The sequence below is a fragment of the Alexandromys fortis genome, unplaced genomic scaffold (genome assembly GCF_014885135.2).
Source record: "Alexandromys fortis isolate MF-2015 unplaced genomic scaffold, M_Fortis_MF-2015_v1.1 scaffold_239, whole genome shotgun sequence".
In the NCBI taxonomy this organism is placed as follows: Eukaryota; Metazoa; Chordata; class Mammalia; order Rodentia; family Cricetidae; genus Alexandromys; species Alexandromys fortis.
The window spans coordinates 516,138-522,137 of NW_026068120.1; positions in this window are offsets into that span (position 1 = coordinate 516,138).

Here is a 6,000-nt window from a genome sequence, read left to right on the forward strand (position 1 = left end):
CTCCACTGGACGGGTTGTCTGAGTTGTGTTATAAGAATACACTGAGCTACTCAAGCAGAGCAAGCTCGTAAGCAGCATTCCCCCAAGGCCTTTGCTTCAGTTCCTGCTCCTAGGTTCCTGCCTTGACTTCCCTCAGTGACTGAGTGTGACCTGACACTTGTAAGTTCAAATAAATCTTTTCCTTTCCCAAACTGCTTTTGGTCAAGGTGGGTTTTTGTTTTTGTTTTCAGCAGTGAAAGAAAGCCCTTAGTGAAATGCACAGCTTCCATGCGGGCCGTCAAGTATCTCCACACAGATAAAACACATCGTAATGAGAGAGAGAGAGAGAGAGAGAGAGAGAGAGAGAGAGAGAGAGAGAGAGAGAGAGAGCGCTGAGACTTCAAGCATGTGTGTTCTGGAGCAAAGCAAGACTTTTGCCTTTTGTGTGTTCATAAAATGAGTTTGGAGAGTTGATTAAAACTGTACATAGGGATACATACCTTTGTCTTTGTGTTCTTCCTTTGGAACTTTGCTACTTTGGAGGCAAAAATTAGAGATTGCTTGAGTCCAAGGGTTCAAGACCAGCCTTGATAACACAGCAAGGCGTCTCCAAAAAAAAAAAAAAAAAAAAAAAAAACAACTATTTTTCACTGTTTAATCAGTGCAGATGGTGAGGGCAGTGGGAAATGGATGGAAAAAAAATAAGGCAAAACCACAGAATCTGTCTAAATAGTTATTAGTCAACAGAAACGATGTCTGCTCTGTTCCATTAACAGAACGTAAATGAGAGCAGAGAGGGAGCAAGAGAAGAGAAGAGGGGAGGTATTGACTCTGTCTGCTTTCCTTAGGAGAAAAGATGCTTTTCCCTCTTGGGATCTCATGCCCTTTAAGTACTCAGCACTCCTAAGCATTTGAGGTCAGGAAGAGGGATTTGGAGCTTTATTGTCCTGCACGGTTTAGCATATTCCCCTAATCTTACTTCATTGGACAACCCAGAGAGCAAGCCCCGACTGCCCCCACAAAGCATTTGGGGCCCTCACTCCTGTGATGTGACTTGTTGACAAATCCCTCCTGCTCTCTGGGGCCTGAGCAGCTTTCGTGTTCCACCTGGGACTGCTCTCTGAAACCAGGTCAGTCTGAAGAGCTGTAGGGTATCTTGTAAACAGATCAGGTCAGCAGCCTGTGGCCTGATGAAGAACAGAAGCGCCATTTCAGGGAGCTCCTGAGGAATTTCTCCTGTTCTGGAGGAGACTGGTTAGCCATGTGACCCTCGGGAAGAAGAACAAAAGGACATGCCCTTTGGAAACAACAGGAAGGCCCATTCTTGAAAGGCCTTCTGAGAGTATCTGCTCCAGGCGTGGCTTGGCTGGCGATTGATTAGATGAAGATGGGGAGCTGTGCTCCCCAAGATATCATAAGGGTGAAAAGTCAGGGGGCATAAAACAGAACTGCTAACCTTTTGTTCTCACCGTATGGATTTATTGGATCTGGAAGAGTATACCGAGAGAACAAAATAGTAAGGCTGTGGGTTTGTTTTCCCCGCAGGAAAATAAGGGCTGTACACAGGCGTGTTTATGTGTATGTGCTTTGTGAGAACAAGGTCTTCATGGCCTCTTGAAAGAGGTGAGAGCCTCAGACAATCTGCACCCGTCACCAGGTGAGGAGACACAGAAAACATGGCCTATGTATACAGTGGGATACACAAAGAAGTCAGTTTTGTAATTCACAGCAGTGTAGATAAGAAGTTCCTCCATATTCTGGTATCCTCATATGACAGATCTTATCAAGTACACAGATGAACAAGCAAGAATTACCCTGGGGGGACATCTCCACACAGCCCCACAAGACAACAGGAGAAATGTTTGAAAGGCCTTTCGGACTTGTATGAGCACATTTTAATCTCACCGTGGCGAAAACACCTGACAGAAGCAACTTATGAAAATGAAAGGTTTGTTTTGGCTCCAAGTTCTAGAATCTGAGGTTCATGACATGGTAGAGTGCATGTCACCAGGAGCATGGGGCCACCAGGAGCATGAGGCCACCAAAAGCATGGGGCCACCAGGAGCATGGACCTGAGGTTCCTCACATGATGGTAGATAAGAAACAGAAATATTGGGATTAGAATCAGGTTTAGCCTTCAAAGCATGGCCCTGTAGGGTCACATGTCAGACTCAAGCTGTAATGATGAGGACCTCATGATCAAATTTCTAAACACAAAGGAGTGTCTATTAGGATTAGTAAACAGAAATTATAAGTACCAGAAAATTGAAATAATAAAGCAATATGAATGCCATGTTATAAAAATTCTTAGATTATTAAAAAGATAAAGAATTTCTATAAGAAAGATAAATTGCCTTTAATCTCAGCACTCAAGAGGCAGAGGCAGGCAGATCTCTGTGAGTACAAAGCCAATCTTGTCTACAGAGCAAGTTCCAGGAAAGTCAGGGCTACAGAGAGATCCAGTCTCAAAAAACTAACCAAAGAAAAAAAAAGAAAGAAAATTCATTTTAAAGGGAAATAGGTAGCTTAGAAAAAGTTAAGAATTTCAGAGGAAAAATAGCAATAGTTACTAGGATTAATAATTTTAACAAATGGAATATTGTTACTAATAACTACAATTGCTTACAACTCACATTGGACGTAAGTGAAGTAGAAACGTGTATCTGAGGCAGTCAGACCTAAAGGAGAATGACAGTAAAAAGTACTGAGAGACCAAAGACGCTGTGCAAAGTTACTCCCACAGGCCGGTCCTGCGGACCAATAGCAACACCACCCTGACATCTTGACGAAAGCGCTGATTCGTTTGGGGTGACATTATTCCCACTAGAAGACAAAAAATGTTTCCTAGTTACCCACTGCAAAAGAGTTAGCTAGGTGACATAGTTTTGTCCAACAAAAACAGAAGCAGAAATTTCCAAGTCAAGTTTTGGAAGTTCACTTGTTCCCATCCCAGTTCCTCTGGGCAAGACACGGAGAGGGAGAAAATGGCGAAGCTGCTGTACCCACAGCAGGGAGCTGAAAGGTCTTCAGGCCGTGAGAAAACCTAAATAAATACATAAATAATCTCTCTTTTTATTCGAGTCACACTAAGTTGTGTTTTCTATATGGTGTGGTTGCGTGTAATGCCTTTAGCTGATATGCTGTGTAAGAGAGAAGAGAAAACAGAAGCAGCGTGAGATAACATTTTAAAGAGAGTCCCTAAGAAACCTCCAAATCAAATGAAAACACTCAAAATGAAGAGCCTCATCCTCTGAACCAGAAAGTTTAAAAATAAATCTGTGCTAAGACACACTCAAAACACTAATGGGAGAGAGGAAATCATAAAACTAACCACAGAGAAAACACGCTCAGATTAAAAGCAGATTCCGCACCAGAAGGAGGCCAGAGACAATGGCATAACCGCTCCGCGTTGAGAGGAAATCATTGCTGGACAAAGTTTTACACTTAGCTAATTATTGTTTAAAAGGAAGAGAAAGACTCTCAGATAAAGAGTTTGTCGTCACAGACCTACAATAAAATGAGTTCGGGGGTGGTCAGGAGAAAGGCTAGACGCCCAGCCAACGAGACACCATAGAGCATGCGCGTAAACCTCAGCAGCGCGTCTGCTAAAGGTGCAGGACCAGCTAGTGATGGTGGGGTTGTCTAGGAAATGCAAGGTGCAAATCGTTGTCACGTGTCCATTTTTTTTAAGCTCTAGACTCTATTATTTTACACACACAACTCCAAGTTTGTCTCCAGCTCATTTTCCCATCAAGCATACTTTCCCATCACCCAGAGAACAACGGGCTTTCCTTGTGTTTCTTGGAGTTCTCCGGAAAACTCTGATAATTGACATGATTTTTATTAACTTTTTATTAATTCTTTGTGGATTTCAAATCACGCATCCCTATTCCACTCATCTCCCTGTCCCCTCCCTTCCACCTTCTGTCCTTGCAACCTCCCTGCCAAAAACAAAATTGAAAAGTGAAACCAACCAGCCAAACAAACAAACAAAGCATCCCGAGCGGAATCTGTAGTGTGGCCCAGTGAGTCACACACTATACCATTTAGACCATACATCTTCACTTGTAAGCGTTCACTGCAGAGTCATTGGTCTGGTTTGAGGCCTCTGACTTCTTCCACACTGTCGGTACTGGGCCCCCACTGAGATTCCTCTTGGATAACCTATTATTGACTTGTGTCGTGGAGATCATGTAGCTTTGGATCTGCAGGTCTGTTCCCTTCGCATGCTCCAGCATTCACATATACGGTGGCTTTAGGGATGCACTACCTCGTTGTCCTGGGCCTGGGCGCGTGTGGTAGCTGGGTTGGTCAGTCTGCCATCTTTCCCTCTCTGTCAGTACCCAGATAAGCTCTCCAGCACAGCCTCAGCTTTCTCATCCAGTGTCGCAGATAGCAAGGAACCAAAGAGCCGTGTGGCTCTCACACCTGCAGGTCCAGCCCACCCGCACTCACACCCCCAGGGTCAGTTCTACTGTTTTGCCCCGGCGAGGTGCAGGACCAGCTCTTCGATCACTGTATTTGAAGCTGGGCCTCCTACTTGCTGCAGGTGGCAAGGGGTGGGAGGGGAGGGCATACTTCCTAACACTTGTCACTCCATGACGAAGGAGGGGGAGGCCAAGGGCAGCTCTCCTGTTCACCCGTGCCTCTCCCGACAGAGTGAGCTCTAGTGTGCTGCCCAGCAGAGATGCCAGGCCAGCTCTCCGGTGTACTGCAGCTGGTGAGGGGCGGAGCCAGTTCGCCCACTCTCAACAGCCCCAGGAGCAGTCCCCTTGCCTGCTGCAGGTGGCCAGAGGCCAGGGGAGAGAGGGCTTTTCGTTTCCTCCTAGATTTTCAAAAATGGAAATTTTGAAGTAAGGGAGAACTAGTTTGCTTTGCTTATGGTTGATTTCCTTTGCTCCAATTATTTACAAAGACATCTACTGATTCTCTGACATTTGTTGAGATAGGAGCGGCGGCAGGGCTGCGACCCCGGCACCGGGCCGCCCGCATGGCTAGCTTATGCCTGAAATAATTACACGGAAACTGTATCTTTTTAAACACTGCCTGGCCCGGCTAGTTCCAATTTCTTATTGGCTAGCTCTTACATATTGTTCTAACCCATTTCTAATATTCTGTGTAGCCCACGAGGTGGCTTACCAGGGAGGATCTTAACCTGCGTCTGTCGGGAGTGGGAGAACCATGGCGACTCCTTCTACTCAGCTTCTTTTTCCCAGCATCCTGTTCTGTTTTCTCCACCTACCTAATTTTCTGTCCTATGAGGGCCGAGGCAGTTTCTTTATTATTAACCAATGAAAGCAACAGATAAGATACAAGACCCACCTCCATCAGACATTTGTCAAGAAAATTCTCAACCCAAATCCAGACCAACTCTAGCGACTTTACATAGAGTTTGATAGCCTTGCATAATTCATTAGAGACTTTGAAATCTTTGAAATATGCTAGGAGTTGACAAAATATTCTCAGGAGAACACACACACACACACCAACAGCAAGCCCTCCTTTCCCATCCATGGGAATAGAACCTACTCCCCAGTGCACTAGCCCCTAGTGGTCACATTCCTTCTCCAGCCTGGTTGATGAGGTGGTCTGGGAAGCACTCTGACTGGGAGGGATCACATTGCTGAAAGGCATGCAAAAAGGAATGTGGTTTCCAGAAGGTTTCCAGCAACTACATGGGAATGGGGCTCTTGAAAGAGCTTTGAGCTGGAACTTCCCCTTCTGAGAAACACTTTCAGTCCCCACAGAGCCAAGTGTAATAACAGCCCTGACATTATTAGGAAGGGGGAAAAATCATTCATGCAAACTTAATGCTGTAATTTGGATATTTATAAGCATACCCGCGTTGCAACCTTACAGTTCCAAGGTCCAAAATGGAGCCCACAGAAAAGCGGGGCCATGAGTCAAAGTCATAAGGCTGTTAAGGCCCAGCTTCTGGGGGTGTCAGGCAAGGGTAGCTATTTTTTAAGTGTTTTGAGGTGATTTTAAAACCTTGGCTTCTTTTTCTCTACATGCAATATA